The 19,452-nt window shown below is 45.0% G+C and overlaps 1 protein-coding gene across 4 annotated transcripts in view; it reads left to right on the forward strand.

The window, feature by feature from the left end:
* Nucleotides 1-13,429: 13,429 nt before the first annotated feature.
* The window catches only part of sting1 (stimulator of interferon response cGAMP interactor 1), a 37,557-nt gene continuing 31,534 nt past the window's right edge, over nt 13,430-19,452 (forward strand). Inside the window, exon 1 of one of the 4 annotated variants that reach the window (XM_048542983.2) lies at nt 13,430-13,495. The gene's annotated coding sequence lies outside the window, so the exon portion shown is untranslated. Of the gene's footprint in view, nt 13,778-19,452 lie in introns of all 4 variants that reach the window. The other 3 variants (XM_048542980.2, XM_048542981.2, XM_048542982.2) reach the window with 3 other exon arrangements.

Here is a 19,452-nt window from a genome sequence, read left to right on the forward strand (position 1 = left end):
GGGCCTGCGGGACAGGAAGAAGCGGAGGGCCTTGAGGCCATCTGCATGAGGAATACAGGTGTATAGGGACTGGACGTTCATGGTGAAAATGAGGTGTTGGGGGCCAGGGAATTGGAAGTCCTGGAGGAGGTAGAGGGCGTGGGTAGTGTCATGGACGTAGGTGGGGAGTTCCTGGACCAAAGGGGAGAAAATGGAGTCCAGGTAGGTGGAGATGTGTTCGGTGGGGCAGGAACAGGCTGAGACAATGGGTCGACCAGGGCAGGCAGGTTTGTGGATTTTGGGAAGGAGATAGACACGGGCGGTGCGGGGTTGGGGAACAATGAGGTTGGAGGCTGTGGGTGGGAGGTCCCCTGAGGGGATGAGGTCATGGATGGTGTTGGAGATGATGGTTTGGTGCTCGGGGGTGGGGTCATGATCAAGGGGGCGGTAGGAGGAGGTGTCGGAGAGTTGACGTTTGGCCTTGGCAATGTAGAGGTCAGTGCGCCATACTCCCACTGCGCCACCCTTGTCTGCGGGTTTGATGGTTGATCTATGTCTTTACTGGATTGACTGTAAAATGGATGACTTCAATAAATGCCACATGGTAGAGTTCACATGACCAGGAGGCTCAAGAGTATAGTATCTTAATTCTAGCCCAAACATCCTCCTTTTTTGTCCAAAATAATGTATGCACTACTAATTCCATTGAGTTACCTATGTTTCCCAAAATATATACAGCTTTGAAATGCATTAACAGTTTGTTATTCTGCTGTCTGTGCACATGCAATACCCGCATATACATGTACAAAAGGAGGGCTGAATTTTACTTTATTGGATAAATGCCTGTTACATCATGTTTGTTGGAAGGGTACTCACCACTAGGCCCAGCATGACCTCTCGCCAAATCCTACCACACTCGCCCCTCTTAGCTTCCTACTCCTCACCCCACCCCGCTGTGGCATCCCTCACCTCCAGTTCTAACCCTGTCTTACACCTCACTATTCACCAGAACACTGTGGAAAAGACCAGTACTTCTAGCAGCTGCACCATATACCAAAGGCTGCTGTATACCTGGAGAATATTGACATTCCTAAGCAACCTGCTCACTGACAGACATAACCTGACCACGCTGAAGAAGAGAAAGATGGTGCAATGGTTTTCCAACACGAACCTGGATGTCATGATGGACATAGGCAGTGTAATGGAGGGGTATCCCCATCCCAGAGGAAAGCAGAGTACGCCATGCCACCAGATCCTGCTAGCCTGCTCCGAGGTCAACACTCTGTCAGAGGTGCAGAGGAATGACCAGCAATGCTAGAGGAAATTCTACCAGTTCAGGAGTTATATGCTTTGCTCCCTCACAATCTCCTCCTGCAAAGACTTTCCTCTGCCACTCTCACTGTTGCTTGCAACATCTTCCCTCATTCACGGTTATGAATCATGCACCTCCATTGCCTCCCATTACCCCAACCTTCTACACCATCAACCCTGTATGGCCTCTGCACTGTTGCAAGCACCTCACCACCTTTCAACCTCCTGTAATGGCACAAACAGCCATGCTACCCACTTTCGGCTCAATCAAAAACTTGCATTCTCTTATCCCAGTCACTACTACAGTAAAGCAAATTGGGTTGAGTGCTATACAGTCACCATCATTGTGTGGCAGACTGGGAACAGTGGTCTGCAGTCACTGTCATAGTTTGGCAGGCAGTGAGTTGCAATGCAGTCAGGGTGACTATGAAAATTAGTGCAGGAAGGATCACTGAGCGACCGGATGTTCTTTGTGAAAAGAGTCTTCCTGGATTGTTGCAGGTCCCAAGCAGTAAATATTTTCTGCCAACAAGAATTCCCCAGCAGGGGCTACTGTGACGTGACCTTCAGGCATGTGAAGAAATGTGAATGTCTCCTGAAGATATTGAAAGAGAAAGGGTTGAGGGTCACCTATCTGTTCTATCTGCAGCACCATTGTTTGTTCTCCCTACACAGGGGAGCTGAGTTGTTACAATCCAAAAGTACAACACCCAAGACCTGGCAGCAGATGCCTTGACCTTTCTTGGAAGGTACATACAGCTTAAAGGAGGCTGCACTGATGCAGAGGATCCCTTCAGTATCTGGACTAGCAATGGCAGGTCATGGTGACCCTGAAGGTGGATACCAGTGGGAACATCCTCCAACTGCTTTCCAGCGTCACAATCAGAGGAAGCTGAGGCTACCTGACAGACATGGGTTAGCCCAGATTGTGCCAAAACTGTGGGAGGTCAGGGCACAGACTACAAAGTGAACCTCCATAGGAACAGCAAACAGGAGGGCCACCTGACTAAGGCCTGTAGGAGTCCAAGAGCTGCAACCTATATTGGGAAGCAGGCCACCTATACAAAGCCTGCCCACGATGGGGTGTGGAGGATGGGTCACATGCATTTAAACGGCTGATAGTGGCAATGCAAGCCATGGACCCCCAAAGGACAAGAAGAATGGCTACCTCAGTGTGGACAGTATCTAACAGTTCGACCACACAATGAGAATTCATGGAGTCCCCCAGTGACAAGGTCGTGGGTGAATAGACATCGGGTAATTCTATAAACCCTTAAAATTGGTTTTAAAGTTGCTAGTATGAATGTGTGCAATGTTAAATCTATTGTGTGATGTGTTTCCACATTGGCTTACCTGGCTAATGTCAAAGCAGACCTCCTATTTCTGTCGGAGTAAGGGATACTGCACCTCAGTAGCTACAGGAGATGGTTCATCTAATAGATCCACAAGTCTTAAATTTGGTCAGAGTGGATACGAAGCAATTGCCATTCCTCCAGCCTGGGTATTCTGCTGTGAGGTGACAACTTCACCATCACCATGATAAAGGAGGTGATGACCGGGCACCTCCTTGTAGCAGATGTTATGTACAGAAATGTTTCACTAAGACTAATTAACGTGTATGCCCTGGTGGTAAAGTGTGAGCGGCTGGGTATCCTGGGGTGATGTCCAGGCTGGTCTTTCTGCCCAGAGACTTCAACTGCATCATTGATGCGGATGGATGATCCAGGGGGCTGACAGCAAACTGGGCTCCATGCCCAGATTCCTGACAGAAACAGTTCAAGTGGCCGAGCTGCATGACCCTGCAGATGGAGCACATTGTAGATACACCTGGTCACAGCCAGATGGGTCTATCCACTCAAGAATAGATTTCCTATTTGTATCCCGCACATTCTCAGTCACATCCACTGATGTCCAATCGGTGTTCTTCTTTGGCCACTACCTCCAGCTGGCCAACCGTCACCTACAGGATGGCCAGCAGGCTGGTAAGGGAACATGGAAGTTGAACATAGAACATAGAACATAGAACAGTACAGCACAGAACAGGCCCTTCAGCCCACAATGTTGTGCCGACCATTGATCCTCATGTATGCACCCTCAAATTTCTGTGACCATATACATGTCCAGCAGTCTCTTAAATGACCCCAATGACCTTGCTTCCACAACTGCTGCTGGCAACGCATTCCATGCTCTCACAACTTTCTGCGTAAAGAACCTGCCTCTGACATCCCCTCTATACTTTCCACCAACCAGCTTAAAACTATGACCCCTCATGCTAGCCATTTCTGCCCTGGGAAATAGTCTCTGGCTATCAACTCTATCTATGCCTCTCATTATCTTGTATACCTCAATTAGGTCCCCTCTCCTCCTCCTTTTCTCCAATGAAAAGAGACCGAGCTCAATCAACCTCTCTTCATAAGATAAGCCCTCCAGTCCAGGCAGCATCCTGGTAAACCTCCTCTGAACCCTCTCCAAAGCATCCACATCTTTCCTATAATAGGGCGCCCAGAACTGGACGCAGTATTCCAAGTGCGGTCTAACCAAAGTTTTATAGAGCTGCAACAAGATCTCACGACTCTTAAACTCAATCCCCCTGTTAATGAAAGCCAAAACACCATATGCTTTCTTAACAACCCTGTCCACTTGGGTGGCCATTTTAAGGGATCTATGTATCTGCACACCAAGATCCCTCTGTTCCTCCACGCTGCCAAGAATACTATCCTTAATCCTGTACTCAGCTTTCAAATTCGACCTTCCAAAATGCATCACCTCGCATTTATCCAGGTTGAACTCCATCTGCCACCTCTCAGCCCATCTCTGCATGAAACTGCTGAGCCCAGAAAACATTGTGGAGCTCAAAAGGGAAGCCCCTCTTTGAGCCTCATGATTTTTGGAATGTTATACTAGCCTCCACTGTCAAGTCATTGAGAGGCTGAAAAGCAGTCCTGCTCTCCCTGCCCAATGATGTAAAACACTGACTATGTCTCCAAGTTTATCTTATGGTGCAATCACTGAATGACAATGAGACCCCTGAGCAACATAGAGTTTTAAGGAACCAGTTAAGCTGTTCACATTGAGGGGTCCATTGTACGCAGAAACGCTCCTAGCTAATTAGAGCATGCAGACAGTGAACGAATGCATAGAGTTATTCCCTGTGTGTGAAAACTCCATTCTCACCAAGGAAGATGAGTACTGCCAAAGCTGACAATTGACAAACACTTTTTATTTTTAAAAACCGAAAGAACTGCAGATGCTTAAATCAGGAACAGAAACAGAAATTGCTGGAAAAGCTCAGCAGGTCGAGCAGCATCTGTGAGAAAAAAAAAATCAGAGTTAATGTTTCGGGTTCTGAGTTCTGAGGAAGGATCTCCAGACCTGAAATGTTAACTCTGATTTTTGCTTCACAGACGCTGCCAGACCTGCAGAGCTTTTTTCCAGCAACTCCTGTGTTAGTTTCACTTTTTATTTTAAGTTGCATTCACTTTCTCCAATCGACATGCCATGGTTTCTGATCGAGCTTTTTAAATATATTCTTTGGTTGTTGTTAAATGCTCCTTTTCTCTTGTGATTTTAAATATTTCAATAAGTCCTTGCTTTTTTTTTGTAATCCTAATTTTTGTGGCTAGATCAACTATCCCCTGTAGGGAAGATCTTCCATGCCTTGCAATTACATCAAAAACAATTCATGATTTGAACTAAAGTCTACATAAAGTATGCCCAACGGTAAATTAAACATTAAATTATGGTGATGTGTAATTTGTAATTTGCTTTTTATCACTTTTCTTTAATGCTCTTTTTCTACAATGAATTTCCTACAGTGCAGTCAAGCTACCATATTCCAATGATTTGACTGAGCAAATGTGCATTTATATCATGTATACATTTATATCACATAAATTCTGCTTTAAAATTACAGTAGCTTTCATTTACTTGAACACATGGCTGTTCTCCAGTAATTTCCTTTCCACTTACATTTCATGCTAATACCGATGAATGAACAGAATTATCAATTTAAGGAAGTGGTTTTATTTCCTCTCCCACAAATGAATCATGGATCAAACTATCAGGTGATTGACTTGCAGCTGTTAGCTTAGTTTTTGTTTGAACTTGTCTCAACTGAAACCAGATTGCACATCCCTGAAAACACACGCATTGGGAATCGACTTTCCTGGAACTAATTCAACTTGCAAAGAAGAATCAAAGCAAATTCAATTTGCCGAAAGCACACCAGGTCAACTGGCAAAGAAAAATCCTACCAGTTCACTGCCAGCGATTGCCAATTCAAACATCACTTCAAGTGGACAAAGTGAGGGAAGTGGACTTCATTTCCCAAATTGCCAACCATTTGTGCAGCACTCAGCTGGTGCCAGTTCAGGAAGCCTCATGAGACTGCAGTAAATAGCAAAATATTTTATTTCAATTAATGACAGTGTCATGAAAAGAGGAGGCAAATCATGAAAGAGAATTTAACCTCACCACCGTCCCAAGTATTTAAGAATAACTTATCTCCTCTAATGGTCGCAAGTTTACTTTGTAGTTAGATATTCACATCCGCAAGACTTCCATTTAGTACATGGAAAAGAGCAAAATTAGGTGCTAGAAAATGTAACCCCTCCACCCCATTAATGGGCACTAATCAGTTCCAAAAGGAGATTTCAGATTTTGGAAATTTAAGTGTTGCCAGGTAAAAGAACCATTTTACTGGAACAGGTAAAACATTCACTGTCCAGTTGTCAGAACCAATTGGAAATGCTTGATCCCAAATGACACCAGAATGACATCTTCACAGACTTGGAGCAATTGGCCTGGTTCATGTTGGTACTGGTTGCTTGTCAGTTACCTATTACTTTAGTTAAGCTTATGGGAAAATAATATGGGAGCGCCACGTTTGTACCAATATGGTTTAACTTAATTGCTTCCCCAATACAGTTAAGCTTTATATGACACTGACTGTCAATTCATAAGAGGTGAACTACATTGGATGGGTCCTGAATGGTGCAGATCTACATACGCATCAAGTGTAATTGCTAAAAGCGTGAAGGAATTCCATGTATTATATGAGGTAAAAAAATTTTGGGGGGCAAAAGTAAATGAACATAAATAATCACCTCAAAATGTGACTACACAAATTAAATGATAATGCACATACAAATCAAATTAACTTCTTTCAACAAATTTAGAAAGCAATTCATCTCCAGGATGCTTTACATTGGAAACATAGGCCTTCTGTTACCCGTTTTGCCATTTTCTCTGCACTTATATCTTGTGTATGGGGAATGAAAGTTTCTGGTAGGTAAGGAGAAGAAAATAATTAAGCAAAGTTCCGGTGAATTTGTCAAGGAAAGTATGTTCCTTAGGAAAGAATACAGAACAATTTCAATTCAGCATAAGTAAACCAATGTAACAGAAGCAAATCTGTTTCCTTTCTTAACTAATGTAAATATTCTCACATTTATTTCTCCAAAAAATTCTGCACAGAAAATACTAGAAAATATAACATTAGTTCCAATCCAGCCTAAGACCCATCCAGAGGTCATTCTAGACTTGAAGTCTCTCATTTACTCTTCTCCAGCAACCATGCTATATGTCCCTCACTCTATATTTCTCCGCAACTATTTGCAAAGATAATACAGTATTGCATACATTCTGGTCACCACACTATCAGATGCTTTGGAGAGAGTACAGAGAAGGTTTACCAGGATACTGCCTGGAATGGGGGATTTTAGCTATGAAGAAAGGTTGAATAGACTGGGTTTGTTTTTGCTGGAATGCAGGAGGTTGTAAGGCGACCTAATAGAAATTTATAAGATTGTGAGTGGAAAGTATAAGGTTTTCCCCAGGGTAGAGGAGTCAATTACTGGGGTACATAGGTTCAAGGTGTGAGGGGGAGGAATGTTTAAAAGAGTCCCAAGGCAAGGTTTTCACACGAACGATGTGAGTGCCTGGAACGTGCTGCTAGAGGAGGTGGTGGAAGCAGACACAGTGGTAGCGTTCAAGAAGCACCTGGACGAATACATGAATAGGAAGGGAACAGAGGGATATGGATCCTGTCAGTGAAGACAGTTTGAGTATGGAAGGGCAAAATATATTGGCCCAAGCTTGGGAGTCCAAAGGAGCTATTCCAATGCTATATTGTGCTTTGTTTAATAAAATAGAGACTTGCCTGCAAATCTTGATTGTTAATCGTCGACCGAAACCTCTTTCCCTCTCTTATGGCGCCACTACATGTAACTGGTTTCTTGTAAGCTTTGATTCAAACCACTTACTTTTGCTGAGACCCATTCACACACTTTCACTGTAAATGAACTTCTAAATGGGTGTGTGCCTGCCCTAGGTCTTCAACAGCTCATCCTCTAATAACCACTCACCACCACCACCAAAGTTGACCTGGGTCTTCAACAGGCTTTTGTTGCTGCTCCACCCAGCCTCTTGCCCAGCTCCCCACTCAGCTTCCCTGGTCTCTCCCCTCAGGTGGATTATTAATCTGCTGCCTCTACCACCAGGACAACCTACTTACCTGGGTCTGGCACCACTGCCCTCTCTTGACTGATGAGTTTGGGTGATTTGACAATTGGTGATTGATCAAAGAGCATCTGTGAGTGGTGAGCGTGAGTGGTTAATGAGTGCATGAGATGGCTGATAGAGTGACACTCAGTCCCCATTTCATAGGTCACCTGTAAATCACATGTGAAAAAAAAGTGCGGGAGAATTGCTCTGAAGGTAATTAGACTCATAACACTAGAGACGTCTACAGAATCATAAAAGATCCTTTGGCCCAGTGAGTCTGCACCAGTCAAAAACAAACTCATACCAATATAACAAACTGTGAGGCTGGATGAACACATCAGGCCCAGCAGCATCTCAGGAGCACAAAAACTGACGTTTCTGGCCTAGACCCTTCATCAGAGAGGGGGATGGGGGGAGGGAACTGGAATAAATAGGGAGAGAGGGGGAGACGGACTGAAGATGGAGAGAAGAGAAGATAGGTGGAGAGGAGAGTATAGGTGGGGAGGTAGGGAGGGGATAGGTCAGTCCAGGGAAGACGGACAGGTCAAGGAGGTGGGATGAGGTTAGTAGGTAGGAGATGGAGGTGTGGCTTGGGGTGGGAGGAAGGGATGGGTGAGAGGAAGGACAGGTTAGGGAAGCAGAGACAGGTTGGACTGGTTTTGGGATGCAGTGGGTGGAGGGGAAGAGCTGGGCCGGTTGTGTGGTGCAGTGGGGGGAGGGGACGAACTGGGCTGGTTTTGGGATACAGTGGGTGAAGGGGAGATTTTGAAGCTGGTGAAGTCCACATTGATACCATTGGGCTGCAGGGTTCCCAAGTGGAATATGAGTTGCTGTTCCTGCAACCTTCGGGTGGCATCATTGTGGCACTGCAGGAGGCCCATGATGGACATGTCATCTAAAGAATGGGAGGGGGAGTTGAAATGGTTTGCGACTGGGAGGTGCAGTTGTTTATTGCGAACCGAGCGGAGGTGTTCTGCAAAGCGGTCCCCAAGCCTCCGCTCGGTTTCCCCAATGTAGAGGAAGCCACACCGGGTACAGTGGATGCAGTATACCACATTGGCAGATGTGCAGGTGAACCTCTGCTTAATATGGAAAGTCATCTTGGGGCCTGGGATAGAGGTGAGGGAGGAGGTGTGGGGGCAAGTGTAGCATTTCCTGCGAATTATTTTCCCCCTCACAATCCCCCTAAATCTTCTGCCCCTTCCCTTTAATCAATATGCTTTGGTCATCGATCCCTTCATCAAGGGGAAAAGTTCCTTCCTGTCTATCCTATCTGTACCCTACATAATATTATGCATCTCAATCATGTCCCACTTTGGTGTCCTCTGCTCCAAGGTAAACAATCTCAGTCTATCTAAATTTTCACCATAACAATCTCTCCAGGCCAGGCAACATCCTGGTAAATTTCCTTTGCAGTGTAATCACATTCCTCCTGTAATGTGGATTCCAAAACTGCACACAATGCCCTAGCTATGACCTAACCAATATTTTCTACAATTCCAACATTGCATCCCTGCTCTTAAACTCTGTCTTTGGCTTATAAAGGCAAGTATATCATATGCCTTCTCAATTAGTTTAACTACCTATTCAATGACCTTAAGGGATCAGTGGACATGCACACCAAGGTCGTTCTGATCCTTACAACAAAAATAAAGTTGTTGGAAAAGCTCAGCGGGTCTGGCAGCATCTGAGAAAGAAAAAACATAGAGGAGGCCACATTATAGGCAGCGAATGCAGTAGACTAGGTTCTAGGAAATGCAGGTGAAGTGTTCCCTCACCTGGAAGGTCTGTTTGGGCCTTTGGATACTGGGGAGGGAGGAGGTAAATAGGCAGGTGTTGCATCTTCGCCGGTTACAGGGGAAGGTGCTGTGTGTGTGTGTGTGTGTGTGTGTGTGTGGTGGGGGGGGCGAGGGGGGGAGGTGGGGGTGGGGATTGGGGGTGAAGCAAGTGTGGACCAGGGTGTCCCAGAGGCAACGGTCCCTGCAGAAGGCAGTCAATGGAGGGGAGGGGAATATGTGAATGGTGGTGGCTTGCTGGAAGTGGCGGAAATGGCACCTGATGATCTTCTGGATGTGGATGCTGGTGGGATGGTAGGTGAGGACAAGGGGAATCCTATTGCTGTTGCGGGAGGGAAGAGAAGGGGTGAGGGAGGAAGTGCGGGAGATGGGTCGGATCCACTTGAAGGCCTTGTCAACCATGATGCTGGGGATTCCTCAGCTGAGGAAGAAGTTGGACGTTTTGGAGGCTCCCCTATCAAAGTTAGCCTCATTTGAACATATATGACAGAGGAACTGAGAGAATGGGATGGAGTCTTTACAGGAAGTGGGATATGAAGATGTATAGCCCATGTAGCTGTGGGAGTCAGTGAGTTTGTAGTGGATAGTAGTGGCCTGTCTATTCCCAGGAATGAAAACAAAAATGTTCATGAAGGGAAGGGAGGAGTCAGAGATAGATGAGGTGCAAGTGAGGGCGGGTTGGAAATTGGAGGTAAAATTGATGAAGTTTTCCAATTCCAGACGAGAGAGGGAAGCAGAGGGAACCAATGATATCATCGATGCATCAGAGAAAGAGTTGTGGACAGGGGCTGGAGTCGGACAGGAACAGGGAATGTTCCACGTACCCCACGAAGCAACAGGCATAACCAGGACACATGGTCACCCCTCTTACCCGAAGAAAATGAGAGGAGTTAAAAGAGAAGTTGTTTAGGCTGAGGACAAGCTCAGCCAAGCGGACGAGAATGGTGGTGGGTGGGGTTGGTTAGAGCCCTAAGACCCTCCTGGTGGGGAATGGACGTGTAAAAGGATTGCATGTCCACGGTAAAAAGGAGGTGGCTGGAACCAGCAAACTGGAAGATTTGAAACCTGCGTAAGGTGTCAGAGGAGTCATGGATGTATGTGGGCACGGCTTGGATTGGGGGAGAGAAGATTGAGTCAAGGTAAGAAGAGGAGAGTTCTGTGGGGCAGGAGCAGGCTGAAACAACTTGTCTGCCCTGACATTCCTGTTTGTGGATTTTTGGCAGGAGGTAGAAGTGAGTTGTGCAGGGCTGGGGGACTATCAGCTTGGAAGCAGAAGTGGGGAGATCACCAGATGAAATGAGACCAGTTATTGGAGTTGATACAATGGCCTGATGTGTCATGGTGGGGCCATGGTTCAGGGGCAGTTAGGAGGCAATATCTGAGAATTGGGGCTCAGCCTCTGCAATGTAGAGGTCAGATCGCCAGACTACAGCAGCACCACCCTCATCAGCAGGTTTAATAATGAAGTCAGGGTGAGATATGAGTGCACGGAGTGGAGTCAGTTTGGAGGGAGATAGGTTGGATTTGGTGAGGGGGCGGAGAAATTGAGATGACTAATATCACATCAACAGTTCTCAATGAGCAGATCGAGCGCAGGTAAAAGGCTGGAGGGAGGGGTCCAGGCGGAGAGAGAGTGTTGGAACTGGGCAAAAGGGTCTGCGGGATGCAGACAGGACTCTTGTCCAAAGAAATGAGCATGGAGGCGAAGACAATGGAAGAAGATTTCAGCATCATGTCATGCCTGAAATTCATTAAGGTGGGGACGCAGAGGAATAAAGCTGAGGCCTTTGCTGAGTACAGAACATTTAGCATTGGAGAGCGGAAGGTTAGAAGGGATGGTGAATACCCGACAGGAGGTGGTGGGGTTGGGGGAGAGGATGAAGTCAGAGGGAAGGGGACGAAAGGAAGGTTCCAGAGGGCCGTGGGTATCTCTGAGTTATTGCATCTTGTGGGCCTTGATGCCTGAAAGGGAAAGATAAAGTTACTGGTTAGCATGCCGAATGAGTTGGAGGATGAAGTGGAGCTGCAATGTGGTGCAGCCCTGAGCCAGTGTTTTGTGATGCTGTTGGAGTGAACTGATTCTCAATGCATCCCAGGGTCCTACTGTTCATCATGTATTCCCTTGCTTTATCTGCCCTGCCCAAATGATTTCACCTCACAGTCTCCAGACCGATCCAGTCGCCGATCAGTCCATCTGACCAGCCCATCTTTGTCGTCCTGTAACCAAATGCTATTTTCCTTGATATTTATTACACTGTCAATTTTAGTATCATCTGTGAATTTATTGATCAATCCTCTTACATTCAGGTCTAAATAATTTATATTTACCACATACAGCACAGGTCGTAACACTGATCCCTATGCAATCCCATTGGACAAAGACTTCCAGTCACAAAAACACTCCTCGGCCATCACCCACTGCTTCCTGCAACTCTGCCAATTCTGAATCCAATTAGCCAAATTTCTCTGGATCCCATTGGCTCTTGCTTTCAATTCTATTTCTCTCTCCACAGAGATGCCACCAGATCCTCAATGTCAGCAAAATGAAAGAGCTGGTCGTTGAGTTAAGGAAGCATGGTACAGGGCATGCCCCTTTCTACCTCAATGGTGCTGAGTTGGAGATAGTTGAGAGCTCAAGTTCCGGGGAGTGCCGATCACCAACAATCTTCCTGGTTGACGCTGCAGTTAAGAAAGCACAACAAAGCCTCTACTTTCTCAGGACGCTAAGGAAATTCAGCATGTCCATAAAGGCTCTTACCGATTTTCACACATGCACGATATCCAGATGCATCAAGCCTTTGTATAGCAACTGTTCTGCCCATGACTGTAAGCAACCTCAGAGAGGTGAGGACACTGCCTAGTCCATCACGCAAGCTAACATTCCATCTACTGAATCCATCTATATTTCCCACTGCCTCTGAAAGGCTGCCAACATAAACAAAGACTCGTCCCAGCCCAGTTATAATCTCTTCCAACCTCTTCTGTCAGACAGAAGAAACAAGAGCTTAAACACACATACCAACAGATTCAAGAACAGCTTCTTCCCCACTGCTATTAAAATTCTGAATGGATTTTCCAAATTTTAAATTTAATGTTGACCTCACTCTTTGTGCGCCATCTCTGCAACCACAACACTGTATTCCTTAACAAAAGCAAAGTTGCTGTAAAAGCTCAGCAGTTCTGGCAGCATCTGTGAAAGAAAAAACAGCAGTTAATGTTTCGGGTCTGGTGACCCTTCCTCAGAACTGTATTCCTTGATCCGTTCTATTAGCCTTATGCACTGTGTATGGTCTGATCTGCCTGCACTGCATGCAAAACAAAACTTTCACTGTACCTAGGTACGTGACAATAATATATCAAATCCAATCAAACTGTTGAGTTTCTGTAGCACTTTCTGTCCTTATTTCAGTTTTCCTGCACCCACAGTATTTCACTTTTCACTGGTGAATGACAACTGGCTACAACTGAGATCTATTGTATTTTTGATAAGGTTCACTGTTTCTTCTCGTCATTCCTGGTCCAAACCTGCTACTTCAGTTAGCGAGCAGGCAGGTACACTTATTTTCTGCAGGTTTCAACTACATTTGCTTCCTTCAATTCGAGCTAGATAAACGGACAGAATTTTGCAACAAAAAAAAGAAACTGAAAGAAGCATATAAGGGCAAAGAAAAAAAATCCCAACATAGAAATCCCCGGACTATATTAGCTGAGTGTGCAGTTTGTGAACCCGCCTCCCCATCCATTTACCCCTCAGTAGAAGCTGGATCTTTTTTTTGTACAAAATTCGGACAGTTTCAGCAGAGAGGATGCCGCGGTCGGGGGGGGGGGGGATAAAAAAGGATTCCTGACAGCTGTCACTGCACTTGAGAAGGGTACAAAACGGAACCGTTCCACCGGATGGGAGTGTAGGTTCGCTGTGTCTTTCTGTGCAATTCTCAATGATTTCCGGAAATCGTGCCCGTTTCTCTTTCTCGGAAAGTGAAAACAAGTGTGAGAGGAGGATTGAGGGCAGGAGCGGGTGGAAGATCTTCCGGATCTTTAGAGAGCTGTGAGCGAAACCAGACAGCGAAGTGAGTGAACACGTTCAAAGCCCGCTGGGACAGCAGAGAGCTATTCGCTGCATGCTAGGTACCGATATTCTCAGCCTCGGGGAAGCTCCCTTCCACAGAAAGTAAGAGACTTCCGAGGTGATTATTCTGTTTCTTTTCGAACGATTAAGGCGGAGGAGTGTGCGAATCGTAGGCACCCTAGTTGCGACTCAGTTGTCCTGTCTTCGAACAAAAAGAAATGTTTGCTATATAACAGTGTGGAGCTGGAGGAACACAGCAGGCCAGGTAGCATCAGAGGAGCGGGAAAGCTGATGTTTCCGGTCGGGACCCTTCTTCAGATCCTTACCCTATTTCTGAGGGAGAGTGGCGAACCGAAACGTCAGCTGTCCTGCTCCTCCGATGCTGCTTGGCCTGCTGTGTTCCTCCAGCCCCACACCGTGTTATCTCAGGCTCCAGCATCGGCCGTTCCTACTGTCTCTCGCTGTGTCTGTGGCGGTTTCTCTCGGTGTCGGTATGTGCTTGCGAGGTTACAACGATTTGTTGCTTGCTGCATCGCCAGCATTGAAAGCCACTTGCTGCTGATGCTGCAAATCTGCAACAAAAGCCAAAAATGTGCAAAACACTCAGCTGAGCCGGCAGCATCCTTGTGGCGAGGGAGCCAAAGTTCATTTTTCAGGTCCCTGGTCTTTCATCAGAACTGGGGCAAGTTATCGACATCTGGTAGTTTTTGAGCAAATGAAACGGGCCACGAAGTAGAACTGAAGAGAAAGTCTGTTACCAGATGGAGGGCAAGAGGGATTAAATTTTAAAAAAAGCTGCATGATGCATGGTCAAAGGAAATGGTAATGAAAAATAAAGGACCAAAAGATGTCTGGAATTGCTGCAGCCATTCGGGCCATCGTGCCAGCACCGGGTCTCTTTTCTAGTACTAATCTCCTGCAATTTCACTATTTCCCTACACACCATTTCTATCCAAATGTTTGCCCAATGCCCTCTTGAAAGCTTCAATGGAACCTGTTTGCAGCCAGTGCATTCCCAACCCTACCTACTCCCTTTGTAAAAAAGTGGTTTTCTCACATCACCCGTGCTTAGTTTGCACAACACTTTAACTCTATTCCCTCTGGTTCTTTTGTTTGCTTAATGATTGGGAACAGCTTCTTCTTATCAACTGATGATTTTGACAACCTCTGTCAAATCTTCTTTCAGCCTTCTTGTCTCCAAGCAGAGCAGTCCCAACTTCTTCAGTCTATCCTCATAACTGAAGTTTCCCATTCCTGCAATCTCTCCAATGCATTCCCATATTTCCAAAAATGTGGTGCCCATAACTTCACACAGTATTCCAGCTGAGGTCGAACAAGCGTCCTGTACAAGTTCAACATCAACAGTAACTTGCTGTTGCACTGTGCCTTAATTAATAAAGCTGATGACACTTTGCTTTATTAACTGTTCTATTTGTGTTGTCACTGATCAGTTCACGTGTACTCCTCCCTGTACTCCTGCACCCCTTTAGAGTTGTACTTTTTATTTTATATTGTACTTTATTTTGTAAAGCCTTTCAACATTCTTCAATTCATGTTCTTAAGGTGGCATGAATGGCTTGAATACATCCCCTGGGAAAGCCAAAACTATAGGGGAAAATGATGGAACAAAGAGATGAAGAAACAAATCGATAGAAGTGAATAAAACGGAAAGGGTGGGCATCGGAAATTACAAACTATCATTGATAAGTGAGGGCCCATGGCGTTCGAGGTGAGCTGCTGGCCTGGATTGAGGATTGGCTGTCTGACAGAAGGCAGAGAGTTGGGATAAAAGGCTCTTTTTCGGAATGGCAACCGGTGACAAGTGATGTCCCGCAGGGTTCAGTGTTGGGGCCGCAGCTGTTCACTTTATATATTAATGATCTGGATGAAGGGACTGGGGGCATTCTGGCGAAGTTTGCCTATGATACAAAGGTAGGTGGACAGGCAGGTAGTACTGAGGAGATGGGGAGGCTGTGGAAAGATTTACACAGTTTAGGAGAGTGGTCCAGGAAATGGCTGATGAAATTCACCGTGACCAAATGTGAGGTTTTGCACTTTGAAAAAAAGAATACAGGCATAGACTATTTTCTAAACGGTGAGAAAATTTGTAAAGCAGAAGTACAAAGGGATCTGGCAGTGTTGGTCCAGGATTCTCTAAAGGTTAACTTGCAGGTAGAGTCCGTGATTAAGAAAGTGAATGTAATGTTGTCATTTATCTCAAGAGGGTTGGAATATAAAAGCAGCGATGTGCTTCTGAGGTTTTATAAAGCTCTAGTTAGGCCCCATTTAGAATACTGTGTCCAATTTTGGGCCCCACACCTCAGGAAGGACATACTGGTGCTGGAGCATGTCCAGCGGAGATTCACACGGATGATCCCTGGAATGGTAGGTTTAACGTACGGTGAACGGCTAAGGATCCTGGGACTGTATCCATTAGAGTTTAGAAGGTTGAGGGGAGATCTAATATAAACTTATAAGATAATGCATGGCTTAGAAAGGGTGGACGCTGGGAAGTTGTTTCTGTAGGTGGGGAGACTAGGACCCGTGGGCACAGCCTTAAAATTAGAGGGGGTAAATTTAAAACAGAAATGAGGAGACATTTCTTCAGCCAGAGAGTGGTGGGCCTGTGGAATACGTTGCGATGGAGTGCAGTGGAGACCGGGATGTTAAATGTCTTTAAGGCAGAGATCAATACGTTCTTGATCTCACAAGGAATCAAGGGCTACGGGGAGAGTGCAGGGAAGTGGAGTTGAAATGCCCATCAGCCATGATTAAATGGCGGAGTGGACTTGATGGGCCGAATGGCCTTACTCCCACTCCTATGTCTTATGGTCTTATGGTCTTATAAACTCAGTCCAGAAGGTTTCAACACACACAGTTCATAGATTTGATATTATTCCTTGAGTTTGCTTTGAACTAAATTGGGAGTCTGCAGAAGACCTAGAACAGAAAGTGGAAGCAAAGTGAAGAATTAAACTGACAGGTGACTAGAAGCTTATGGTCACACTTGTAAACTGTGCACAGCAATCATCCAGCCTGCACGAGGCCTCTCCAGTGTGAAAGAAAATAGCAAATACATGTACTCAATTAAAAATTATAACTAAGCCACTTTTTCACCTGGAAGAAGTGTTCAAAGTATTGACTTGTGAGAAAGGAGAAGTTTATAAGGATAGGTGTTGCATTCCCACACTTGCACAGAAATGTGCCAGGGGAATGAAAGGAACTGATGGAAGTGACTGAGAAGTCAATCAAGGCATTACAGAGGGAATAGCTCATTGGAATGCTGAAAGCGGGCGGGGGGGCATGGCGTGGGTACGGCAGCGAAGATGTTTTTGAATTAGAAATGGAAATATTGGAGCATGATTATTTGAATACAGAGACTGACATGGTGGAAGTTGAGGACAAGATGAACTCTATTATGGTTCTGGAAGAAAGGTGATAGGGTGAGTGTAGAAGTGCATGAAATGGAGCAGACAAGGTTGAAGGTCCTGTCTACCATAGCATGTGGCAGAGAGGGATGTTCTTGTTTAAGGGAAAAGGATAACATATAATAAGCATTGAAGATTGAGTTACATGCAGGGTTATTAGGAAAAAGAGCAGGAGATTGGCACTAGGCAATGATATCCATTTGAAGAGCTGGTACAACTCTGGGCTGAATGGCGTATTGTTGCGTCATAAGACTTCTTTGATCATCAGAATGGATGTAATGGAGAATCAAATTCTTACAAGAAGTGAGATGCTCTTGCTGGTCTCATTTTACTATTTGAAGAAGAGCAAAAGAGTAGGAATTCTGATGTTCTGGCCAATGACGATCTATCAATGAACAGAGAAACTAGATTATCTGGTCATTGCTTTATGTCTTCTTTTGTGACCTTTCTGTGCATTAAAGTACCTTTATTAAATTATGAACTCTTGTATATGCAAACAAATTTCATTTGCCATTATCTAATCACTTTGTAAGCTTTTTATGTCTTCCTGCAGTGTTCCAGGCTATCACTTATAGCTTCCAACTTGATATCATTTTCAAAATGCAATAACACAGCTCCAATTCCTAACCCTTTTCTTTCTAAAATTTTAAATGTTATACTTGGGTTTCTAGAAATAGATGACATCCGATCACTATTGTGCAACACAATTAAATGCACTATAAAAAACTGTGGGCAGATCTGTCGAATGCCCATTGCCCTGTCTAGTCTTCAGGTTATATTAATACAGACCACAGCAAAAAACATTTGTTATATTATTTAAATAAATAACTTGCATCCTCTTTCATATCCTTAGAATCTTCCAAATGCCAAAGACCACAATGACTTTGAAGTGCATTCAATCCACTGTTGCAATGAAAGTAAAGGTACTAGGTATTAAAGCAATTAAGGGATAGCTAATTTGCCATCCTTCATCTATAAATGTTTCCCTTAGCTGCATGGCAATATACTTGAAGGAAGATGCCTTTTAAAATTAATTCGTGGGATGTGAGTATTTGCTGAGAAAGTGAACGCTGTTCCCTTCAGAAGATAGTGATGAGTTGACTACTTGAATTACTGCAGTCCATGAGGCGTAGGTGCACCTGTAGTGGTATTGGAGAGTTCCTGATTTTTCCCTTAGTGATAATGAAGGAATGGTGATTGGAGAGTTCCAGGATATTTCCCTCAGCGACAATGAATTTGATTCCAGTGAGGGAGTTGTTTATAAGTTTGTGTGTCTCCTCTAGTTTGGTTCATTTAATATTGACAAAGGTGTCGACCAATTCTCACTCATCTCTTTCCACATGGGTAAGGACAATCACCAATTCGACTGGGACAACACCAAATCAGTACCTGGTCCGTATGTGTGGCTTTTCTGTGTACTTTCATTTAGAGTTCCCTGTTTGTCTTGCGCTCTACCGTGATGTCCAGGAATGGGAGCGCTTCATCGGAGGCTGCATTGATGATGTTACCCAGCAGGGTAATGAAATATCTGCGGAACAGTGAACCAGCTCGGCGGCCCAACCAACCATGATACAGTACATGTTGCAGTTAGTATGCAGGGCAGCCGTTGTGGAACAGCGATGGAGGGAGGAATGTTAACATAGAACATAGAACATAGAACATTACAGCACAGTACAGGCCCTTCGGCCCCCGATGTTGTGCCGACCTGTCATACCGATCTCAAGCCCATCTAACCTACACTATTCCCTGTACATCCATATGCTTATCCAATGACGACTTAAATGTACCTAATGTTGGCGAATCTACTACCGTTGCAGGCAAAGCGTTCCATTTCCTTACTACTCTCTGAGTAAAGAAACTACCTCTGACATCTGTCCTATATCTTTCACCCCTCAATTTAAAGCTATGCTCCCTCGTGCTCGCCGTCACCATCCTAGGAAAAATGCTCTCCCTATCCACCCTATCTAACCCTTTGATTATTTTATATGTTTCAATTAAGTCACCACTCAACCTTCTTCTCACTAATGAAAATAGCCTCAAGTCCCTCAGCCTTTCCTCGTAAGACCTTCCCTCCATACCAGGCAACATCCTAGTAAATCTCCTCTGCACCCTTTCCAAAGCTTCCACATCCTTCTTATAATGCGGTGACCAGAACTGTACACAATACTCCAAGTGCGGCCGCACCAGAGTTTTGTACAGCTTCACCATAACCTCTTGGTTCCGGAACTCGATCCCTCTATTAATTAAAGCTAAAACACTGTATGCCTTTTTAACAGCCCTGTCAACCTGGGTGGCAACTTTCAAGGATCCGTGTACATGGACACCGAGATCTCTCTGCTCATCTACACTGCTAAGAATCTTACCA

This window comes from Stegostoma tigrinum, chromosome 13, assembly GCF_030684315.1.
Source record: "Stegostoma tigrinum isolate sSteTig4 chromosome 13, sSteTig4.hap1, whole genome shotgun sequence".
Lineage (NCBI taxonomy): Eukaryota > Metazoa > Chordata > Chondrichthyes > Orectolobiformes > Stegostomatidae > Stegostoma > Stegostoma tigrinum.